The following is a 26,376-nucleotide window of genomic DNA, read 5'->3' as shown; positions in this document are numbered from 1 at the left end:
AGCTAAATAACCAGAGGGCTCAGCCTAAGGGCAGCGACACCTATTTAAATATATTAAGATTGATTTATATGCTTGGATTAAACTATTATTGTTGCCTATTTTAGCACTTGTATTCTGCTATTAATTGAACTAATTGATCTAAATTTTAGTATGTACACTTTGTTGTCATCTATGCTTGTTGATTATGTTTTCTTGCCGAGCCTTTGCTCATAGGTGCTACGTGGTGTAGGTAAAGGCAAAGGAAAGTTGGATCAACCATGAGTTAGAGAGCTTTAAGGATTTGTGTACATTGGCAGCTGCTTGACCGCCACGACCAAGGGAATTACAGGGACTAGAGCCAAAATTATATTTTGCCATTTAGGCTGGCTACTATTGTATTTATTTTTTAGGGTTGTACCCGCCATGTAAACATTACTTTTGGAATCTCATGTATCAAACTCTTATCCTAATGAAAATCAACCATTTTACGATCAAAATCTTTTAACCCTAACCTGTCAGGTGACTCTAGAAACACATTTTCTTTCAAACGACATGATTAGCAAGTCTTACACTCTGTTAATCACACAGTGTAACGGTCTTGGTTATCAAGGGAATTATAGTCAGTGTCTAGGGAACTTTACAGAATGGCCCCAAGAGAGTTAAAAGAATTAAAGGTACAGTTGCAGGAGTTGTTAGACTTAGGTTTTTATTAGACCTAGTTTCTCACCATGGGGTGCACCTGTCCTGTTTGTAAAGAAGAAGGATGGTTCTCTGAGAATGTGTATTGAATACAGAGAGCTGAATAAGTTAACAATTAAGACTAAGTATCCTCTGCCAAGGATAAATTATCTATTTGGTCAATTTCAAGGTAAGATGGTATTCTCAAAGATAGATCTTCGATCTAGTTATCACCAGGTGAGGATCAAGGAGGGAGATATATCGAAGACTGCCCTTCGTACAAGATATAGGCATTATGAGTTATTAGTCATGTCCTTTGGGATGACCAATGCCCCAGCTGCTTTTATGGATCTGATGAACCGAGTGTTCAAAGATTATTTAGACTGGTCTATCATCGTCTTTATCGATGATATTTTTGTTTATTCTTAGTCAGAACATGAGCAACATCTGAGGTTGGTTCTACAAAGATTGAGGGAGCATAGGCCATTTGCTAAGTTTAATAAATGTGAGTTTTGGTTACCTCAGGTAACTTTCCTATGACATATTGTCAGTAAGGAAGGGATCGAGGTGGACCCAGCCAAGATTAAGACAGTCAGAGATTGGCCAAGGCTAAGGAAGGCCTTAGAGCTTAGGAGATTCCTTGGATTAGCAGGTTATTACAGGTGTTTTGTGGAAGGGTTCTCAAGGATTGCTACCTCCTTGGAGCTTCCTTGAATGGAAGGGTTCCAGGAATTGAATGTAACGACCCAAAAATGCTAATAGGGTGTAGTGCCTTGATTAGCGTGTCGCAGGGCATAATTGGATATATGTGTGATTAATTGATTGAATGTGTGATTATGTGGCGTGCGTGATATATATAATGATTTGAATATGTTTCCTGGGATGAAGAAGGACATGGTTGAATACGTGGCCAAGTGTTTGACCTGTCAGTAGGTAAAGGCTGAACATCAGCGACCAGCGGGGTTGTTACAGCCTTTGGGTATTCCCGAATGGAAGTGGGAAGACATTACCATGGATTTTTAGGAGGCTTACCCAAGACAGTGGGGCAACATGACTCGGTGTGGGTGATAGTAGACAGATACACGAAGTTAGCTCACTTTCTGCCAATGAGGACGACCTATAATATTTACCAGCACGTCGAGTTATATGTGAGGGAGATTGCATGTCTCCATGGGGTTCTTAAATCTATATTATCGGACCGGGATCCCATATTTACCTCCATGTTTTGGGGTGGTTTGTAGAATGCTATGGGAATTGAACTAAAGTTCAGTACAGTCTTTCATCCTCTGACTAATGGACACTCTGAGAGGACAATTCAGATATCGGAGGACATACTTAGGGCGTGTGCACTAGACTTTGAGGGGTCTTGGAGTAAGTACCTCTCGATGATTGAGTTTTCATACAACAACAGTTATCAATCAACGATTGGAGTAGCTCCATATGAGATGTTATATGGAAGGAAATGTAGATCACCCATTCATTGGGATGAGATGGGGGAAAGGAAATATTTGGGGCCATAGATGGTTCAGAAGACTAATGAAGCTATTGAGAAGATCTGAGCTATAATGCTCGCTTTGCAGAGCAGATAGAAATGCTACGCTAATCCTAAGCGTAGGGGCATGGAGTTCTAGGTAGGAGACCACGTGTTTCTGTAGGTTTCACCATTGCGAGGGGTGAGGAGATATTGGAAAAAGGGCAAGCTGAGCCCTAGGTTCATAGGACCTTTTGAGATCCTGGAGAGGATTGGGAAAGTAGCCTATAGATTGGCTCTGCCACCATCATTATCAGGAGTTCACGACGTATTCCACATCTCTATGCTTCAGAAGTACGTCTCAGATACGACCCATGTATTGGGATATGAGGACTTAGAGCTACAGACTGATTTATCATATGAGGAGTGACCTGTTTAGATCCTAGATTGGAAGGATACAGTTTTGAGGAACAAGACAATTCCTTTAGTCAAAGTATTATGGAGGAATAGCAACGTCGAGGAAGAGACCTAGGAGCTATCAGCTATCAGATATGCGTGATCAGTTGGTAATTATTTGGGACATATCGGGTAATGGGTAAGCATTTGGTAATTATTTGGACATGACAGGGTTAATTAGGAATAGGATGATTCAAGGAATTAGCGAGAATTGGGGTTAATGACCATTTTCCTCTTAAGGGCAATTAGGAGGCAGGGTTGTACAAAGGGGCATTTTGGTCATTCTAATTAAAGAGATATAGTTAGGAGGTGATCAGAACTGGGTAGAACATATCAGAACTTCTTAGCACATTCTCTCCCTCTCACTCACGTACTCTCTCTCCTCCTGTCTTGTGTCTAGAATCTAAGGGAAAATTGAAGGAAAAAGCGAGGGAATTAAGCTTGGATTTGAGCTGGGAGAACCTAGGGGATTAAATCTAGGATCAGTCAAAGAATTTCTAGAGATATTAGGCCATCAACTGGAGGTTACCATTAAGGCTCAGGACTGAGGATCGTGCTCGTAACCGTTCCTATTCTATCGCTCGGGACTCGAGGAGAAAACTGCACCCAAGTGGTTGTGAATGGGACTGAGATTCCCTGTAATTGAACATATGTGTTCTGTGAATTATATATCTGTTATGTGTGATATGACAGTATGGCCTAAGGGAGTCGGGGCTGATGATAAGCGTATTGAATGCAACTCGGCCTAAGCGAGCCAGGAGCAGCTAAATAACCAGAGGGCTCGGCCTAAGGGCGTTGAGACCTAAACATTTGTATTAATGATTTAGTTATAAGTTTGAATGTATATGTTTATCATTGCCTAGCTTAATACTTGTATTCGGCTGATTACTTGAACTGATTGGATTAAAGTTTGTTATATGTTCTTGTTGCTGTCTATCTTGTTGATTATGGTTTTGTTGTTGAGCCTTGGCCCATGACTGCTACGTGGTGTGGGTAAAGGCAAAGGAAAGTTGGACCAACCATGAGTTGGAGAGCTTTGGGGGCGGAGTGTACATTGACAACTGCTCGATTGCCACGGCCGAGGGAATTACAAGGACTAGAGCTCAAACTTGTATTTTTCCATTTAGAATGGCTATAGCTATATTAATTTTTTAGAGTTGTTTCCGCCATGTAAACCTTATTTTTGGGATCCCATGTATCTAACTCTTATTTTAATAAAAATTAAACATTTTACGATCAAAATCTTTTAGCCCTAACTTGTCAGATGACTTTAGGAACACATTTTTGGTACAAACAACCTGATTAGCAGGTATTGCACTATTTTATACACACAGTTTAACAGTCTTGGCTACCCAGGGCATTACATTGAAGCAGATATTGATTGCAACTCCAATTATGAGTCTCTCGATAGATCAGAAGAAGATTTTGATATACTGTGATGCCTCGCATCAGGGTTTGGGTTGTGTTCTTATGTAGTCGGGGAAGGTGATTGCATATGCATCACGTCAGTTGAAAGAGTATGAATAGAGATACTCCACTAATGATCTAGAGTTGGCAGCAGTGTTCTTCACATTAAAGGTATGCAGGCATTACCTTTATTGGGAGAAGTGTGAGATATACACTGACTACAAGAGCCAGAAGTACTATTTTACACAAAAAGATCTGAACATGAGACAAAGACATTGGTTGGAGTTAATTAAGGATTATGATTGTGAAATCCTATATCCCGCAGGAAAGGAAAATGTGCTGGCAGATTCCTTAAGCCAGAAGGGTCCAGGACAGATTTACAGTGTAAGACAGACATCCAAAGAGTTGGCAGAGGATATGACCAGAGCTGGTATAGAGTTACTGGTGGGCCATTTGGACAATATCATGCTACAGTCTACGCTATTACAGAGAATAAAATAAGGTCAATTGGGTGATCCACAACTGACAAAGATCAGAGAGGACTACTTAGCTAGAGTGTCTAGGGACTATACAGTGTTAGATATAGGCTTACTGAGATACAAGGGTTGGATTTGTGTTCCGATGGACACTGTTGTCAGGCATGAGACTCTGGATGAATCTCATACTACTTATTCTTTGGATATAGGCACCATGAAGATGTATCAGGATGTGAGATCGCTGTAGTGGTGGCCTGGGATGAAGAGGGATGTGACAGAATATGTGGCTAAGTGACATGTCAGCAGGTCAAGGCTGAGCATCAGAGTCCAGTAGGGCTATTATAGCCTCTCAACATCCCATAGTGGAAATGGGAGGACATCGCGATGGATTTCATTGTGGAGTTACCCAGAACTGTGGGTCAACATGATTCGGTATGAGGCTCCAAGGTCAATCGTGTCAAATCAGGACCCCACATTTACTTTCATGTTTTGGGGAATTTTACAGAGGGCCATGGGTACACAGTTGAAGTTCAGTACTGCTTATCATCCTCATACAGATGGAAAATCTGAGAGGACGATTAAGATATCAGAGGACATGCTACGAGCATGTCTGTTGGACTTTGATGGGTTCTAGAGTAAGTATCTTCCTTTGATGGGTCCTAGAGTAAGTATCTGCCTATAGGTTTGCCCTACCACCGACACTGTCGGTCGTACATAATGTATTTCATACTTTAGCTCTTCGGAAATATTTGTCAGATGTGACTCATGTGTTGAGTTACAAGGATCTGGAACTTGAGGCAGATATCTCCTATGAGGAATAGCCAGTCCAAATACTAGACAAGAAGGACAAGGTCTTGAGAAACAAAACTATACCTTTGGTTAAGGTATTATGGAGGAACATCAAGGTGGAGGAGGTGACCTGAGAGCTGGAGTCAGATATGCAGAGTAGGTATCCCTAGTTGTTCAGGTAAAATTACGAGGACGAAATTTCTATAAGGAGGGGATAGTTGTAACGTCTCAAATTCCCTAATGTGACTTAGTGCCTTGATTAGGGGGCTAGGAAGGCAATAATTGATTTACTGTGTTATTATGTGATTATATGCAAGATTATGTGAGTTATAATATTATATAGCTATATTTGCATGCATGTGGGCCCGTTTCTTATTAGAAGGGCATTTTCGTAATTTTGGCCCATTGAAGGCATTTTTGTATATTTGTCCATGTATGTGATATATGTCTGAGACCACATTATTATGTGGATATATTTGAGATACTTAGCACGAGGCAATCCGAGGAAGCAAGTTAGCGGTTTAGTCATAACTGGATCAAATACCCTACTCAGGGTGAGCCCAGGGGTAATTTGGTACTTAGTACATTACTAGGATTAAGCGGGTAATGGAAAACTATTTGGGAATTATTTGAGAAAATATGAAATGACAGGAATCATGAGACGGTAATTATGATAAACGGGACAATTGACTAATGACAAGTTTTCCCTTGAGGCATAGGAAGGCAAGTTAAAGGGTAAGGGGCATTATGTCATTTGGGAGGCAAAACTAGTGACTGAGTCACCTTTTCCCTTGGTTGAAGGATCACTACAGAACACTCTAGCTTTCCTTTTCCCCCTCTCGATTGTGCTCTTTCTTTCTCTCAGTTCGTCACTCAATTGGACTTCAGGTTTTGGGGCAAGCTCGAGGATTCAAAGCTTAAGGTTTGGGGTTGAATTGCAAAAGCGAAGGGGGTTCAATTCACAGCTGAGGTAAGGGATTACAAACTCTATTTTTGGTTGGTATTTTTCTATGGTTTTGGTTGTTATTAAGCTTGAAATTTTAAGGTTGTGATAGTGTTTTGAGTGTGTTAAAGCTTGGGTTTTGATGCTAGTTTGGTGATAATGTTGTACTCAATTTTAGTTCTGATTTTGGGATTGTTTGGAAATTATTTTGGTTGAGTTTGGGCTAAATAGGGGTGTTGTGTTCGCAGGGGCGCCCCGCCGCCGTGTTCTTGGGCGTCGCGGCCCGTGCAAACCTTAGGGCCTAAGGAGGGGCTCTGTCTTGGTGGCGCGCCGCGACCCTCAAGGGAAAGTTGCGGCCCGCCCCTGGACCTAGACAGGGGGGATTTCTATATAGGAGGCGTGCCGCGCCCCCCTGGCCATTATTGGCGGTCTTAGGATTTTATGAAGAGTTTTAAACCTAAAGGCTCGGGCCAAATCTATTACCCGATTTGGAAGAATTTTTGGTGCTGAAGGCTAGAACTTTGTCCAGAAGCCTTTATTTGCTCTTAATTGACGATATTCTATATTTGGTTATGACTAGGTTACCGCTAAGGGCTCTAGATCAAGATCGTGCTCGAGGGTCGTTCTTATTTTACATTATACTCGGACGTGAGGCAAGAAAACTGCACCTATTATGTGACATACATGATTAGGGCTTAGCCCGAATGCTGAATATAGTTTTGCTTGGGCATTGGCCCAGTAAATGTGCATAATTATGATTATGCCTGAAAATGATAGATTAAAGCATGTTGAATGCTTATATATGGATATTTGTTATATAATGAATGATTGTTAGCGTTATATACTTGAGAAAAGTATTGACTTTTTAGTCAAGGACTACAATAGCGTTGAGCACTGGTCATAAAGAATTGACTTACTAGTCAAGGGCGGCAATAGTGCGTTGAGCGCTTGTCGATACGATTAGACCTAATCAGGAGCGCATTACATGCTTGTTCGACATAATGGTCATAGAAAAGTAAAACGCCAGATATGCTAGGTCAACTCCAAGGCTGGTTATACAAAGGATAGGGCAATGGGTGACTTATTAGTCCCAGATCCTAGTGCGCTAAACCCCAGTATGATTTATTAGTCATGTACTTGGGCAACGGGCCCCGATATGGTTCTGTTAATCATTTAATTAGGGCATTTGGTCCCATATGACATTGTAGTCTTTTATATGATTGGTATGCATGCATGAGTAGGGTTATTACTGCTGGGCATGTTTATTATGATTTGGAAATGTGCTAATCACTGCTTATGAGCATGTTTAAGTTTTCATGCTGGGCCTTGGCTCACAGGTGCTACGTGGTGCAAGTAAAGGAAAAGAAAAGTTGGACCACCATGAGTTGGAGAGCTTAGGTGGCGACGTGTACATATGCGGCCGCTTGACCATCACGACCAAGGTTTCTCAAAGGAACTAGGGTTTAACCCTATTTTTGACGCTTAGGTCAACGAATTGTAACTTTTGAGTTGTAATGACCATCTTGGAACTGTAAACAACTTTGTAAACATTTATTATGGGAGCCCATGTATAGTTTGATGTTTTAATGAAATATCCATTCCTTTTAACATAAATTTTTAACATTGGACCATTAATCACATTTAGATGCACTTTTGTGTCTTAATAACTCGTTTAGCGAGTTAAGAAATATTTAAAATACACAGTGTAACGGTCTTGGCTAACTGGAACGTTACATACATGTTCAGTCAATCTCCAGGAACCATAAACCTTGGCACGCTCTGATACCAAATTGTAACGCCCTACTACCCTAGAGTCATTACCATGCAATTTTAAAATGTATCATTAGCTTGTTAATCGAGGTATTAGACCAAAAAGTGTGATTAAATTAAAATAAAGACTCATTTGATGAAACTTAAGTAAAAAGGTTAAACATTCATTTAAATCATAAAAGTATTACATTGGGATCCCAAAATATTGTTTTGAAGAATATTTACAACTCAAAAGTTAGGGTACACACAGTGTTCCTCAAAACTACCCCAGCCGTGGCGGGCAGGTAGGCCAAATATGTACGCGCCACTCCATGCCCTCCAACTCATGCTCGGTCGACCTTTCCTTTGCCCTTACCTACACCATAGAGCACCCATGAGCCAAGGCCCAGCAACAAAATTCCACACATAAAATATAACAATTCACTCTAGTAAATGCATAACTTTAAAAAGATGCAACAGACTATTCACAAAGCGGCCTATGCTGACAAAGGTACATTACTAGGCACCGGGTTCACGGTCTTCATTGAACGATTGAGTACAACACCCTAGATGGTTATGCCATGGCGGCCAGCATTCAACATGCTTGTTGTCATTCTCGGCCTTCGCCAATCAGTCATAATCACACAAACATGACATAACAATTATAAATATTCATACATAGCATTAAGCAAAGATAATCAGGAAATGCCCTTCTCTACAGGCACAAGCAGTTTTCTTACCTGTGTCCCGAGCTGACTGAATAGTGCGATCCTGAGCATGATCCCCTAAACCCGAGTCTTAGCAGTAAGACCTAGTCACAATGCAATAATAATAAATATCCATCAAACCCTAAACCAATTAAAAACTTTGGAATAATATTCTAGCCTCTGGGACCTCGAATTCTACTAAACCGGGTAGTAGAATCCTTCCCGAGACCTTAAATTTGAGTTCCTGAGCTTAAAACCCTATTTTGGCCATTTCCCCTAATTTGAGCTGCAACCCAGCCCCTATGGTCGCGATGCGCTAAAAGTCATAGAGCCCCAAGGCTCTCTCCTAGGGGACGTGGGCCGCGACATGCCCTACTTGCGCTGCGGTGCCTGGGAAACTTCAAAGATCCTTCAGGGGAAGCAGAATTACCAATGTCTTTCATGGTAGGCAACTAGAGCTCGCGGATGGACAGAAAGGCTTCGCCTCTCTTGTTTAGGGTTCGGATTACTCTTCCAAGCAAACGCGACACAGAAGCTCGTCAGCCCTCCCGGACTCCCTAAGGGGTATCCTTCGGGGAAGCCCCTTCCAGGAGAAGCTCTTCAAGCGGTCTTCGCGGAAACAGTTCCGTGCCTTGCACGGAACAAAACCAAGCGGTCGAGTCATGGAGGAGGCATATTTGGAATGATATCCACTGACACAGGATCCCGCCTGACACGCCCGACAGGTCAAAGCCGCACACATCCCAGCACGCCTAAGGGTACCTTTTCGCCTATTGTTCCGCTGACAACTTGGAAAAGACGGCTGACTTTGTGTATTCCCCATACTTTCACGTAAATATACCCACATAGAGTCTTGTAGCCATGCGACTACAGTAATTGTATCCCCTATTTATGGCTGGTGTAATTAAGACTCATGTACGTAGAGAAAAACCCTAATCCGAAACCCTAGCTATAAAGACCCCTTCATTTTACAAGAAGGGGGACGGCCAACAAATCACATAGCAAGAACTCTACTAAAATCTCTCTAGCTTCATCTTCTTCAAGAGGACCCGAGAGAAACACTGTGAGTGTGTGAAGTTCTTGTACACCAGCCATCTTACTGTAACCTTTTCCAAGTATAATAACATCGACTCGTGGACTAGGGCTTGTTAACGCCTGAACCACGTAAAAACACTGTTTGTTTAGTTACATTTCAGCACTTCTACAGTTCTTATCTTTTTATTATTCTGTTTGTATTCGTTTCCGAAAAACTCGGTAAACACATTTCAACTATGCTTCTTTCGTGACTCGACCGCTTGGTCTTCTTCCGTGCAAGGCACGGAACTGTATCCGCGAAGGTAACCTGAAGCGCTTCTCCTGGAAGGACCTTCCCCGAAGGATGTTGTAACGACCCAAATTCGCTAATAAGGCTTAAGGGCCTTGATTAGTGTGCCAGGAGGGCAGGTTGGGATTTATGTGTGATTTTATGAGTTAAATGCATGGTTATGATTTAAAGCATGTTATTTGGCTATTTGTTTAAACTGAGATGCATGGCTGTGTTTAGTAGTATGCATGTAGGCCCGGATTGTGTTAGAAGGGCATAATTGTAATTTTGTCCATGTTGGGCATAACTGTATTAATATGTGATGATTGTTGAGACCACAGTGTTATGTGGGTATCCGTGATTTGTAACTTTCGACACGAGGCGATCCTAGAGAGCTAGTTTACTTAAAAGTCACAACGGGATTTTATATCCGACTCGGAAGGAGCCTAGGGGTACTTTGGGAATTGTTATGGTTAAATTGAAATTTAGCGGGTAATGGTTATTGGTGATTGAGTAACCTGGGTAACCATTAGTTACTGCTGTGAGTAACAAGTTTAGTTGGAAAATGGTAGAATTGAAATATAAGTGGAAAGACTAGAGTGCCCTTGAGGACTTAGTTGGGAAAGGAGTATTTGGAGGGGTAAAATGGTCATTTGGCTGGGAATTTGATATATGGCAGCTGGGTATTAAGGGGTACACGGTTTGGGGCTTGGTCATTTGAGGCTTTGATAAAATTAGAAGAGAAGAAAAAGGAGAAGAAAAGTTAGGGCATGAAGAAGAAGAAGATGAGTGAAGGAGCTGAAATTGGAGACTTAGAGGATGAAGGAAGCTTAGAGATGGATTCTCTACATAAGGTAAGGAATTTATGCATAATTAAGTTTGATTTATGTTTTGATTTGTGAAATTTGGAGCATGGTTTAAGCTTTTTCAAGCTTTGGTTTATGTTTTGGTTTACGGGTTTAGATCTCTTAAGTTGAGATCAAATGGGTGGATTTTGAGTATGATTGTGTTATTGAGTTGGGTTATGATGTTTTGAGATTGAGATATGTGTTTGGGATGGTTTAAGGTGAGGTTTAGAGATTAAAATGGTGGGTTATTCTGGGTTCGAAGGGTCGGGCCGCGGCCCTTGAAGGCTTTGATGTGCTGAGGATGGAGGGCGGGCCGCGGCATGGTCCTTGTAGGGCCGCGGCCCTTACCTGTTTCTGGGCATTTTTGTGGCTCTGTTTGGGGGCCATGCCGCGACATGGTTGGGCCATGCCGCGGCGCTTAAGGAATTTTGGGATTTTGAGAATTTAGGCTTCGGAATTTAACCGCGGGTGCTCGGGATTGAATCTTTTTATATTTTTGGTAAAGTTAAATGTTCCGAGGACTAGAACTTGGTTTAGAAACTCATTTGAGATTTATCTTATTGGTATCATTTATCTTGGTTGTGACTAGGTGTTAAGCTAGAGCTCGGGAAGTGGATCGTGCTCGGGGGCCGTCTCTTTTCTATTTAAAGTATTTGGAATTAAGGTAAGAAAACCGTAACACCCAAGAATAGGGCATGGCCCCACTATGTGAATGTAGGGCATGGCCCCAGATTGTATTATGTGCAAATGTTTAACCTTAAATGAATCATGATGTGTGTGAATGATTATTTCGAATGTACTATATGTGTGATTATGATGAAATGAACGGCAAGGGCCGAGTACGGCGTAGGCCGGGGCGGCCGTGGGCCGAGTACGGCGTAGGCTGGGGCGGCCGTGGGCCGAAAGTAACACCTAGCACATGGGATGCTATAGTCAGGGCGGGGCCCGGTGGATACATTTGTTATGTTATATTCAGGGTGGGACCCAAGGGATACATGAGTTATCCTCGCGGTGAGAACCGATACCCCAGGGCTTTGGTAAGGTTTCTGGGGCGGCATGGCCGTGTTTGCTTAGTCTAATGGTTGACTTGTTTATTTGTGGATTATCTGTTATGATAAATTGTATACATTGCATATGTTATGTTCTGCATGAGTTTTCTTGCTGGGCTTCGGCTCACGGGTGCTCTGTGTTGCAGGTAAAGGCAATGACTGAGTCAACCAACCATGAGTACGGAGAGCGTGAAGCGACGCGTACATGTTTGGCCTGCCCGACTGCTTTGGTTGGGGGTTTATTTGAAATTGGCTGTAATAATCTATGATTTTATAACTGATCAACTGTAAACTTACTTCAAGATGTAAATAGTTTTCAAACCTTATTTTTGGGATCCCAATTGTTTAAAACTAGATGTTTTTATTGAGTCAACGCATTTTCAAAGATTACAGCCTTAACTTTTATTAGTCACACTTTTGCTTCAAAACCTCGGTTAGCGAGTTCATTGCACTGTTTTGTCTTAAAAATTCACTTAGTAACGGCTCTAAGGGAGTAGGGCGTTACAACTTGGTATCAGAGCGAGCCAAGGTTTATTGGTTCTGGAGATCGACCGAACATGTACGCTCGCTGCCAGTGACAAGCTCGACTCAGGGTTGGTTGGTATGAATGATTGACATGACTGAATATATGTTTGAATGCCCTGTTTGCCTGCTTATTTATATGGAGCATGAGGAATGAAATGACATATGCATGAGATGCTGTTGGGCTAGGCCCTTGATTATTGCATGTTGAGATTGATGCATGCTGAATAATACTATTATGCATATGGATGAATATTGGCATAATGGTTTACATATTGAGTGTATGTGGTTAATTTTCTGAATTAAATTCATAAGTTATATCCGTTTATTTGCTTGTATGAAGCATGTTGAGACCTGGATATACTTAGTGATGTTAAATCTGGTAGCTAAATGTGTGACATTGTGGATTTGACCTTGTATATGCTTGTGTGTGCATTATACCTGTGGATATTTGGATCTGGATGCGGTTTGGTTCAGAGTAGGGACCACAGAGTTCAGGAGTTTGGTCGGTTTGACGGGTGAACTCGTGTTGGCTGTTCCTAGAAGGGTTTCGTGGACCTGATATTGTGTTAAAGAGGGGATTCTAGATATAAGTTGGAGTTGAGATCTCCAGTTATCCCTGAAAGCAGCAGCTAAGGGTCACTAGTGTGTGAGTTAGCTGTGAGGGTATGGACAGATAGGGGTATTATATGAAGGGTTTAAAGGGTGTTATCCTCGGGTTTTGAGGAGAGTTCGGACTGACAAGGAAATTTTCAATAGATGAGCAGAGTTAATTCCACCCTTAGCCTCAAATGACCAAAACGCCCCTTAGACCAATTTTAGCCCCTTTAATGCTTCCAAGGGCAAATTTGTCATTTGCTACATTCCTGCTAATTCCTCGAGTATTCCTATGAATCCCCAATTAATCTTGTCATACCCAAATAATCCCTAAATAGCTTCCCATTACTCGGTAACCCCGAACACATACTACGTTCCCAAAATACCCCTAGGCTCACCCCGAGCCAAGTATTTGACTCTCTTGTGCCTATTCCGTTAATCCGCTCCCTAGGACCGCCTCGGATCACACATCTCAAATATATCTCCACAATATTTTCGCCTCAGACATATCACAAAATAACACACATATACATATATATACCCTCAATGGGTCAAATATTACAAATCTGTCCATATTAACACAAATAGGCTCACATGCATATTTAATACACCTAAACATGAATATCTAGTCATTTCATATCGTAACTCAAACAATCAAATATTGATACACATATATCAAAATTAATTACGTAATAACATAATTAAATCAATTATTTTCCTCCCGGCATGCTAATCAAGGCATTAAGCCTTATTAGCAAATTTGGGGCGTTACAAATAGGTTGCAAGTGGGTATTTCGAAGAAAATACAACACTAATGGTTGATACCATAAAGCCTATAAGGAAAGATGGTGGCGAAAGGGTTTAGAAAAAAGGAGGGCATAGATTAATTATATACTTATGCATCGGTATCAAGGACAACATCTATAAGTTTGTTGTTTTCCTTATCATCAATACACAACCTATATGTTCGTCAAATGGATTTCAAAACGACATTTGTAAATGGTAACCTCGATGAGGAGGTGTATACGGAACAACTAGAAGGGTTTGTTCTAAGGGGAAATGAACAGAAGGTGTGTAGGCCTTTTAAATCAATATATGGTTTAGAATTAGCACCAAAACAATGGCATGAGAAGTTTGACGAGGCCATTGCTTCGGATGGGTTTAGACATAATAGTACGGACAAGTTCTTATACTCTAAGACTTGTGAGGACTATGTCATTCTAGTGTGTTTATATATTGATGATATGTTGATATTAAGTAATGTCTTGAAAGGCATAAATGAAACGAAGATGTTTCTATCTTCTAACTTCAAAATGATGGACCTTGGAAAGGTTGATACCATATTAGTATAGAAGTTAGAAGAAATGTAGATGGGTATGCCTTAGGTCCAGCTCATTTTTTTGAGAAAATGCTTGACAAGTTTGGTCATCTTAATATTAAAGAGGCAAACCCACCCTTCGATTCAAGTCTAAAGCTTGAAAAGAATGAAGGGAGAGAGGTGGCACAACTAGAGTATGCAAGTTCAATTGGGAGTTTGATGTATCTTGCTCATTGTACTAGAGCGAACATTGCATTTGTGGTTTGTAAACTAAGAAGGTTTACTAGAAACACAAGTATCTTACATTGGAAGGACGTGGAAAAAGTATTTGGATACCTTAAAATGACCAAAAATTTATGCATCCAATATTCTAAACTTCGTAAGATACTTGAGGGATATTCCGATTCAAGTTAGATATTCGATGTAAGAGATTATCTCTCCACAACCCATTGGGTGTTCACCCTTGGTGGGGGTGCACCGTTTCCTAGGGATATAAGAAAAAACATGTATATGTCACTCAACCATGGAGTCCGAGTTTGTAGCTCTAGTGACAACCAACATAGAGGTTGAGTGGCTAAGAGATCTCATGTTGGAGATACCGAAAACTACAATTGATGTATCGACAATTTCGATACATTGTTATTATCAAGCCACTTTGATTAGAGCTTACAACAAGATATGTAATGGGAAGTCTAGACATATAAGTATAAGACATGACTGTGTGAGGGAATTTATTGATAAGAGTATCATATCAATTTCATATGTGAAATCTTTTAGGAGAGATTTGGTGAGTTCCACAAATAGATGGATGGGACTAAAACTCCTTGACCAATAAATTCTCCAATGATGGCAACCCAACTCAAAACTTGTATACATCAAGTGTAGAGTTCAATGGGTATGAACAAGTCATTGATAAGGGAATAGTTTCAACATTAACAACTTATAAGTCCCATCAAGGATGAGTTAATGTTGGTTGCTACCAGACATGAGGGTTAAGCCATAGGCTTTAATGATATTTTTTTGAAAAGCAACAAGAAACTCTAAAGGTAGCAAAGATGTTGTAAGAATTTCAACTATGTGAACCTAGAGGTTGTGCTGCCTCTCAAGAGAGTAGGAGTTTTCTCTCTTGATGGTTCATGAATGGATCAATCACAAGGCCATAAAAGTGCTAAGCGTGAAAAGTGGGAAATATATGAGTAATCAGATAGAGTTGTGTGAGACATTACCGATTTTTATCACTATGAATAATGGGTTCAATCTTTTAAGAATACCTTAGCATTTCGGTAGAAGCTTTATAGTGTTTACAGTAAGAAAAAGTTCAAACCCAAAAGGTACTTTATTTTATGCATTGATATCGTTTGGCTAGAGAATTAAGGATTTATTTAACCAAATTGGAGAATGTTATGATTGGTTAAATACATGGTAAAATTAGTTATGCATGAGGAGGTGCAAGACCCATAACGATTTCACAAAAGTCAACATGTGAGAGTTTACTTTTGCTATAGGCATTTATAAATCATCTTTTTGGGTCCAATGTGTTTCTTTGGAGTATATGAGAGTACCCAAAACGTTTGGGAGCATTTGGGGATGTTTTGAGACAAATTTCGGAGCGTCAAGTCAGAGACATCGGCATTGCATCGCCTCTAGGAGGCAAAGCATCGCTCATTTGTGAAATAAACACCCAATCAATGTTTCGCCAAGTACTAGGCGACGCATCGCCTGGCAGGGCGTTACATAGCAGCTTGAAGGCTCTGAACACAGCTTGAAGAATGAAGAAAATGGCTGGGCACTAGGTCCTATTTATACAGTTTGAGGAGTGAAACTATCCTATTAAAAAAATACTTAAATCTTTAAATAACCATGATTATGACAAGTGTCATGCTCTTAGTGGTTCTGGAAGATTCTAGAGTTTCTAGAACTTTCTTTTATTTAAAAAAATACTTAATTTCATTCTAACTATAATCCAAATTTAAATTAAATAAAATAGAATCCTAACTTCTAACTTCCTAAATCTCGTAACTCTAAACTCGCCTGTAGGAAAATCAACATAACTGGAGCTTTAGAATTCCGATTTAGACAATCTTTATACTGTTAGAAAGATAATTCAATTATCTACAACTTTCTAGAAATACTTTTTTTTAAAATTCAAAACATAACTAGGTCAAAAATAGGTCGGAAGTTACAGCCCTAAAGTTATAGAAAATCTATTTAATTATCTAAATAACAACCTAATCCACAAATATCTTAACTAACCATAAAATAACAAACTCTAATTCCCTAGGCTGATTTCGAATTTACTAAGCCCAAAATCTTATTGGGCTTTTGGGCTTTATGTACGCTCGATCCATAATACTTTTTAATAATATCATAATTAATTTATTCTTATGAAATCACCCCATTTTCCACAAACAAGACTACTAATATCATAAACCTATACTATATTATAATAATCATAACTACTAAAAAAATTAAACCCTATGTTATAATTAATATTTCTAACCTATAATTTAAACTTATAAAATCCATAACTATTGCTACGAGTGTCCTACTAAGTCCCGACTTGAACCAAAATCCACGGAATCTAACATACTACAAACTAATACTAACTACTACTACTACTATCTAGCTAGTTAAGTAAATATTCTGGGACTCTACAATTCTACCCTGTTGACGGTAAGAACTCGTCAACGATTGATGGTTAGAAAACTTCAATCTCTATACTATAAGAAGCTATGAATTAGATAGAAAGAACTCTAAACAACAGGAGAAAACTCAGGCAAGCATGAGAACCAGAAGCATATATTTCATAAGTCTCGCTTTTACATTCAGTTTTCCAACCCCTTAGCCTAAGGGGTTGGAGCCTATTTATAGGGGGGGGCTCTATTGGCCCAGGATACAAACAAGTCCCAGACCACAGGGACATACACAGGTATTCTGATAGTGTAGTGGCCCAGGGCGTAGTGGTGTCTACCCTGATGGTGTCAGAGTCGTGGCCCAGGACAAAGTACTGTCGGCTCTGGCGTATGGTCGGGGGTGTCCAAGTGGTACCACTACTCTTCGTACAGGTCTGTACTGCCACTACTCCTCAGACAAAGATCATAGGGTCGTGCCTCTGTTCTCTCCACAACCGTACACCCCGTGTCAGCGCACGTGTTCCGTACTCGGTTGTCCTCATCAATTCCCGTTCAATGCTCCATGTTCGTTTGGCATATAAGCAAGGTTGTCCCAAGTGATCTCGTGCCTATGCCAAGGAGGCTTCAACCTATGCATGTCCTGAGAAGTCAAGGCGCCAGGGGTCAGGGCCGGCTTATGCGGGTCACATGGACACGAGACTCGCAGTATGGACGCCGTGGCAAGGCCACTCCCTCGTATAGCGAGGGTACCTCGCGTAGCGAGGCTGGCCCTTTTCCCTCAGGCGTAGGCATGGCTCAGGACACGGGCGTCATAACAAGGCAGCACCCTCGCATAGCGAGGCTGCCTTTCCTTCCCCCGGGTGCAGCGTCGCGAGGCTAGGGGCATGGATGCCACCACGAAGCCTCACCCTCGCATAACGAGGGTGCCTCGTGTAGCGAGGCTAACCTTCTTCTCCCGAGTGTAGACGAGGCTTGATGCCTGCTGGAATGGGGCGCACGCGGATGACCAGCTGGGGACCCTCGCATAGCGAGGGTGAAGTTTGAATTGGAAAGTGGCCAAAGTCCCTCGCCTAGTGAGGGTGACTCTCTTACCCCAACTCCCTCACCATCATGTGATGCCCTTTCAGGATGTCTTGTAGTATAGAGCTTCACTTGTGAATAGAATTCACAAGGAAAAAATTCCACATTTACATACCCCACTAAAAAGAATTCCGTCCTTGAAATTTACTTATCAAACAATTCCGGATACCGGGCTAACATGTCTTCCTCCAACTCCCACGTTGCCTTTGATAACTCTACAAAATAGAGCTATTTTACCATTTTTTATGTGCTAATTGTTGCTTAATTCTTGAGTTTTTAATTGATTTATTAAGTTTTTTAAGTAATTTTGAATTTATTAGGTTTATTTTAATTTTATAGATTTTTGTGTATTTTTATTGTTATATTATTGTAAAATGTTATGGCTTAATTATTTAAAATTAATATTGTTAAGTTAGGAGTAAAAATATGCAATTTTGAGCTTAAATGTTTAAGTAAATTAAATTTTAATTAATATTTTCATTGAACTTTTATTGTATATTTCATTATTGAAAATATTTAGTTTTAATTTAATTTATGTTTGTTTTATAGGGAATTTTTTGTATGAAAAACAAGAAGAATGGTGAAAAAAATGGCATTTCTGTAAAGGGAAAGCAAAGAAAGTGGTATTTTTCAAAGGCCCAAAAGCCATTCCCTACCACCTGCCCAGGCCCAACACATCAAGCATATACTCCCAGCCACCTTTCTCCTCATCCTCACGCCTGGCTTTCTCCAACCATCAACTAGCAAGATATATCACATATATCACCTCTTCAACATATATCACATATATCACCTCTTCAGCAAACACAAAGCAAGCCTCCACGCCAGCTCACCAACCTCAAAGTCATCACTCCAGCATCTCACAATTCAGCTCCTTCATCAAATCACCCACGTGAGCTCCATATAGCATCAACCTCAATCCAGCCACATGGGCCCGAATCCTTCAGCAGAAGGCCCAACTCCAAGCAGCTCCAGCTCTCTACCGAAACAGCTTCAAGGCCCACCAGCTGCCCCATTTCAGCCCGCCTGGCCCAAATGCCTGACCCAATTTACACTCTGCCACAGCCACAAAAAGACCAAAAAGTGACATTTTTAGTTCCAATATTTTTCACTAAAATATCAATTCACTCTTCCCTATTTTTCTTACCTAAATAAACATTCCTAATTCATTTTTTACCCTAACTTTTCACTAATCTTTTACCCAACCAAACATTTCATTTTTCCAATACTCTTACACTTACTCTATTTATCCTACCACTTCCCAACACAATTAAATTAATCAATTTATTTATTTTAATTTGATTAATTTAATCTCCATATTTTTCCTATAAATAGAGTCTTGTAAGACCATTTGGGGGGGCTCTTCTTCTTCATATTTTTCAACCTCTTCTACACATTTTTCTCTTCTTTTCACTAGTTTCTCTCTACCATTTTCATCTTTTGAAGAGCATGTCAAGTATGTTATTTTGTAATTTTTATCTAGTTATGAGCTTCTAATCTTTTTCAAAGGTTATTAAGATGATGATGAAGCAAAATGTAACTAGATAGTATTTTTTATTGTATGTTGATTTCCCATTTGTGTAACATTGTTTATGGATTTTTCTATCAATGATATGCATTTTTCATCTATTATTGAGTGTTAAAGCATATTACACTTAGTTCTTCATTATGCAAAAAAATATGATATTCTTTTATTAAATGTTTTTCATTAAATTGTTCACATCTAATTCTTAGAGCATAAGTATCATATTTTTCCTAAACATAATCTCTTTGATTTTTTGTAGTTTCATTAGGTTGTAACACAACTAATGCTTAGAAATTATATCTTATATAAGTGAAGAAAAATCCTACCTTTTTGAAAGAGTAACTTGTGCTTGAATAGAAAATATATTTTGAAAAAATATATAGTGTGATTTATTTCAACTATATTAAAACTTGGGAATCAATATACTTATAAATACTATTGAACTTGCATTTTGTGGATTCTAACATCTTAATAATCTTATTTTATATATCTCATTTGAAAACAATTCTTCTATTTAATCTTAAATTTTTTTTATTACTTGTGTTTTATTTTTCTAAAACAAAATCTCATCAAATATTTGGAACTAGGTTAGAATATTATTGCTTTGTTTGAAATAGTTTCTTTTGATGTTAGTCAACTCCCATGGGTTCGACCTCGTACTTACATGAACACTATATTCCGAAACGATTCGTGCACTTGCGAGTTTAATTATTAAAACATCCCGTTTTGGGACCATCAAGTTTTTGGCGCCGTTGCCGGGGAGTTGCTAGAAAGAAACGATCTTTCTACAAGGTAAGTAACATTCTTCTACTAGTTATTTTTTATTTTTTTTTATTTGCACAATTATCTTTAAAAAAAAAGTAAAAAAATATATATATATATATCTATAAAAAAAAATTGAAAAAAAGAGTAAAAAAAAAAAAAAAAAAAAGTTATATATATATTTATTTATATTGTTATATATTATATCATACATATTATTTATATTATATAAATATATTTATATTGTTATATATTATATTATATATATATCTTGGTAGTTGATGGCATTTAGTGCCTCCTACTTACTTATTAGTTGAGTGCATTAGTGCCTCCTAAATACTTGATAGTTGAGTGCAATTTTTGCCTCCTACATACTTGAGCAATTTATCTCTTCTAGTGATGGCATTAGTGCCTCCTAGCTTTTATTTTATTTTATTTATTTTTATTTATCTTAGTTGATGGCACTAGTGCCTCCTAAGTTTTATTATTATTATTATTATTATTGTTGGTTGATGGCATTAGTGCCTCCTAATTTTATTTTTGTTGATCATTTAGTTGATGGCATAAGTGCCTCCTAATTTTTATATAACTATTTACTATTGCTATTGTCATTTTATTTTATTTCTTCTTAATTATCGCATTTAGTTAGTTGTAATTTTATTGTTTAAGAAAATACTTGAAAAAAAAAACTAAAAAAACAAAAGCTTGTTCTTTCAACATAAGCAATTTTTGCTTAAAGGAAATTTGGCAAAGTTCCCATCCACGCTTATTAATTAACCTCGGGGAGTTGTTATTAAGTTGTGAGTAAGTGGAATCAAATAGGCCTGGGAACAAGTTAAACAAAAAAAAAATAAAAAATCATAAAAATCATAACAAAAAAATTATATATTTATATAAATATTGTAATCTCTTCTTGTTATAAGTATGCTCTGTGGTTGCGGTTCTAACTGATCTTCCACATCAGAAATTTGTTTTCTTGTGATTGTTTGTGTTACTTGGTGAAATCTGTGACATTGTATGCATCAGTGGCATCGTAATTCAAAAAATCGTTTGGTGAAAAAATTAGTGTCTGTACGTGAAATTGAAAGTGTTTTTGAAAGTTTAAGCATAATGGAACAAGAACCTAATGTTGTGCAAGAAAAAACTCTTCTTGAATACTTTTCACCTATTTCATCTAATGCCCCATCATGCATTGTTTTGCCCACTACTAATGCCACTCATTTTGAACTTAAACCATCAATCATTCAATTGTTACCATCATTTTATGGTTTAGAAAGAGAGGATCCATACATGCATGTAAAAGATTTTTTGGAAATTTGCTCAACCTTTCGTTTTCAAAATTTTTCTGATGAGTCGGTTAAACTTAGGTTGTTTCCTTTTTCTTTAAAAGATAGAGCCAAAGCTTGGTTAAACTCGCTTCCAACTGGAACCATAACTACTTGGGATCAACTTTTTAATAAATTCCTTGCTAAATTTTTCCCCATGTCCAAAACTGATAATTTAAGAAGAGAAATCTCCGAATTTTATCAAAAAGATAATGAAGAATTTTATGAATGTTGGGAAAGATTTAAAGATTTATTATTAAAATGTCCCCACCATGGTTTTGAAAAATGGAGACTTGTAAAATATTTTTATGATGGTTTAACCCCTTCAAACCGACAAATGATTCAATCTATGCATACTGGAAAATTTCTAAAATTGCAAGGGCAAGAGGCTTGGGACGCTCTTGAAGAATTGTCTGTTAATTCACAACAATGGAATTATTCTGAGCCTAGGTCTAGAGCCAACCCTTCACCAAAAAGAGAAGGACAATATGAAATAAAAGAAGAAAGTGATTTAAGAACATCATTTGATAAATTAGCAAGAAAAGTAGAAGCCTTAGTAATAAGTCAATCTATGAATTCTCATGTGCAACCTAAAAAAGATGTTTGTTCTTTATGTGCTAGTTCATGTCATAATGCTCAATCATGTCCTTCTTTTGTTGAAACATTTTCTGAAGAGGCTAATGCTTTACATTCATATGGAAAACCTTCTTCTGATAGCCCATTTTCCAACACATACAATCCAAATTGGAGAAACCATCCTAATTTTTCATGGAGACAAAACCAACCACAAATGAACCAAGGAAACCAATTCCACCTGCCAAATCCAAATCATGCCCAACCAAGTCAACCTTACCCTCCACAAAGAAAACCTTCCTTAGAAGACACCTTACAACAATTCATGCAATCCACCCAACAAATCTTACAAAATCAGTCTCAATCCATTGCCAAACTCGAGACACAATTGGGTCAACTTGCTAGTGCTGTAACCGAGAGAGAAAAAGGAAGATTTCCTAGCCAACCCATCCCAAATCCTAAAGGCCAATATGAAATAGGAACTCCTAGTCATAAAGAAGAAGCTAAGTCTATTTCAACTCTTAGGTCCGGAAAACAAATTGTCAAACCCGATTACATACCTCAAGTTGAAAAAGACCAAAGCCAACCTCAAAGTTCCAACACAAATGAGCTTTCAAAAGATGATGCTCAAATCCTTCCTTCCATCCCAAAAGCTCCTTTTCCACAAAGATTAATTCCACTCAAGAAAGGCAACCAATATAGTGACATCTTAGAATTTTTCAAACAAGTAAGTATAAACATTCCTTTCTTAGATGCCATTAAACAAATTCCTGCCTATTCTAAATTCTTAAAAGACCTTTGCACTGTTAAAAGAAACACAAATGTTCCAAAAAAAGGCGTTTTTAACTGAACAAGTTAGCTCCATAATTCAATATAAAAGCCTTGTCAAGTATAAAGATCCCGGTTGTCCAACAATTTCATGCATCATTGGCGATCATTTCATTAACAAAGCTTTACTTGATTTAGGAGCTAGTGTGAATTTACTGCCTTATTCTGTGTATAAGCAACTTGGTCTAGGAGAATTAAAACCAACTTCTATAACACTTCAATTAGTCGATCGTTCAGTGAAAATCCCTAGAGGTATTGTAGAAGATGTTTTAATTAAAGTGGATAAATTCTATTTCCCTGTGGACTTTATTGTTCTTGACACTCAACCTGTTGAAAATGCTCATGCTCAAATACCCATCATTCTAGGTAGACCATTTTTAGCTACATCTAATGCAATTATCAACTGTCGTAATGGTGTATTGAAATTATCGTTTGGAAACATGACTGTTGAATTAAATGTTTTTAATGTTGCTAAATCCGTTGAGTGTGAGGAAGTGCATGAAGTTAACATGATAGAGAGTATATGTGAAGATGATGGAAGTGACTTACTTGATTTTTGTGAAAAATACTTTGGTATGAACTTGCATATTGATGATTTTAATGATGATGTGAATTCTTTGTTAGAGTCTATACCCTTAAATGGAACCAAAGTTGAACCCTTTTCACCCTTAGATCATGTTCAATCAATTTCCGAGTCTCCAAAGTTAGACTTTAAACCTTTGCCAGAAGATCTAAAATATGTTTTTCTAGGAGAGTCTGAAACCTTGCCTGTTATCATAGCATCTGCTTTAGATAAAGAACAAGAAGATAAATTGTTAGATGTCCTTAGATAACATAAGGAAGCCATAGGTTGGACTATTGGAGACATCAAGGGAATTAGCCCATCCATATGCATGCATAGAATCCATCTAGAAGAAAATGCTAAAACCTCTCGGGAATGTCAAAGAAGGTTAAATCCAAATATGAAAGAGGTCGGTAGGGAAGAAGTACTTAAACTGTTAGATGTAGGTATCATTTACCCTATTTCTGATAGTCAATGGGTTAGTCTAGTTCAAGTAGTGCCTAAAAAGTCTGGGATCACAGTTGTTGAAAATGAGAAAAATGAATTAATCCCTACTCGAGTGCAAACGGGGTGGAGAGTGTGTATAGACTATAAAAAGCTAAATAATGTTACTAGAAAAGACCACTTTCCTTTACCCTTTATTGATCAAATGCTTGAACGTTTAGCTGGCCATGCATATTATTGTTTTCTTGATGGCTATTCGGGATATAACCAAATCCCCATTGCCCCTGAAGATCAATAAAAGACTACCTTCACTTGCCCTTTTGGAACCTTTGCATATCGTCGCATGCCTTTTGGTCTTTGTAATGCTCCCGCAACTTTTCAAAGGTGTATGATTGCAATATTTTCTGATATGGTTGAAAGAAATCTTGAAGTGTTTATGGATGATTTTTCTGTGTTTGGAAATTCTTTTGATGACTGTTTGCACCATCTTTCTCTTGTTTTAATTCGTTGCAAAGAAAAGAATTTAGTTCTTAATTGGGAAAAATGTCATTTTATGGTTAAAAAGGGAATTGTTTTAGGTCATGTAATATCATCTGAGGGAATCGAAGTTGATAAAGCAAAAGTTGACCTTATTTCAAAACTTCCTCCACCTAAGACAATAAAAGAAATTAGATCATTCTTAGGCCATGCCGGTTTTTATAGGAGATTCATAAAAGACTTTAGCAAAATTTCGCGCCCATTATGTCATTTGCTAGGAAAAGAAAATGCTTTTGTCTTTGATAATGATTGCCATGTTGCCTTTGAAAAATTGAAATCCCTTTTGACTAGTGCACCTATTATTCGCCCTCCTGATTGGAATATTCCTTTTGAAATAATGTGTGATGCTTCTGATTATGCTATTGGTGCTGTTCTAGGACAAAGAATTAACAAGTTACCTCATGTAATCTACTATGCTAGCAAAACTTTGAACGATGCTCAATTAAATTATTCTACAACTGAAAAAGAATTGCTTGCTGTTGTGTTTGCATTGGAGAAATTTAGGTCTTATTTGTTAGGATCTAAAATAATTGTCTATTCTGATCATGCTGCATTGAAATATCTCTTGTCGAAAAAAGATGCTAAATCTCGCTTAATTCGTTGGATCTTGCTTTTACAAGAATTTGATTTAGAGATACGAGATAAAAAAGGTTCTGAAAATGTTGTTGCTGATCATTTGTCTAGAATTGTTGTTGAGACTAATAATGAATCCACCACTATAACTGAAACTTTTCCTGATGAACAACTCATGCATGTATCTTCTTTGTCTTGGTATGCTGACATTGTGAATTATTTGGTCACTGGTGAAATTCCTGCTCATTGGTCTAAGCATGACAAATCTAAATTTTATTCTGAAGTGAAAAATTTCATTTGGGATGATCCTTATTTGTTTAAATATTGCCCTGATCAAATAATAAGGAGATGCATTCCAAATTGTGATCAAACTAAAATCATATCTTTTTGTCATGATCATGCATGTGGTGGACATTTTAGTGGTAAGAAAACTGCTTTGAAAATTTTACAATGTGGATTTTATTGGCCTACTATTTTTCATGACACTTATGTTTATTGCAAATCTTGCGAACGTTGTCAAATGTTAGGAAGTGTAACTAGAAGAAACATGATGCCTTTGAATCCTATCCTTATTGTTGAAATATTTGATGTTTGGGGCATTGATTTTATGGGTCCATTTCCTAACTCCTTTGGTAACTTGTACATTCTTGTTGGTGTTGATTATGTGTCTAAATGGGTTGAAGCTGTTGCATGCCACACAAATGACCATAAAGTTGTGCTTAAGTTTTTAAAAGAAAATATTTTCTCCCGTTTTGGCTCACCACGTGCTATCATTAGTGATAACGGTACACACTTTTGTAATAGATCTTTTGAGCATTTAATGAAACAATATGGTATTACACATAAAGTCACTACACCTTATCACCCACAAACTAGTGGTCAAGTTGAAATATCAAATAGGGAAATTAAGCACATCTTAGAGAAAACTATCAATCCATCTAGGAAAGATTGGTCCTTAAGACTCATTGATGCATTATGGGCATATAGAACCGCATACAAAACACCCATTGGAATGTCTCCCTATAGACTTGTGTATGGAAAGGCATGTCATTTACCCGTTGAGCTAGAACATAGAGCCTATTGGGCAATTAAGCAATTGAATTTTTCATTAGACAAAGCGGGTGAGAGAAGAAAGCTTCAATTAAATGAGTTAGAAGAGCTTAGGCATGATGCATATGACTATTCCAAAAAATATAAGGATCGAATGAAGATTTACCATGACAAAAACATTTTGCGAAAAGA

General features: G+C 38.3%; 1 non-coding gene and 1 pseudogene across 1 annotated transcript; one reads left to right on the top strand and one right to left on the bottom strand.

The window, feature by feature from the left end:
- The first annotated feature begins 14,382 nt into the window (after positions 1–14,382).
- LOC133821931 (uncharacterized) overlaps positions 14,383–26,376 on the top strand; it is a 40,329-nt pseudogene continuing 28,335 nt past the window's right edge.
- Positions 21,790–21,896, bottom strand: LOC133813720 (small nucleolar RNA R71). The gene has a single exon (XR_009884723.1). It is a non-coding gene; the product is annotated as a small nucleolar RNA R71 (small nucleolar RNA).

Source organism: Humulus lupulus, chromosome 1 (genome assembly GCF_963169125.1).
Source record: "Humulus lupulus chromosome 1, drHumLupu1.1, whole genome shotgun sequence".
NCBI classification, from domain to species: Eukaryota; Viridiplantae; Streptophyta; class Magnoliopsida; order Rosales; family Cannabaceae; genus Humulus; species Humulus lupulus.
This window is presented reverse-complemented; position numbering and strand designations above follow the sequence as displayed.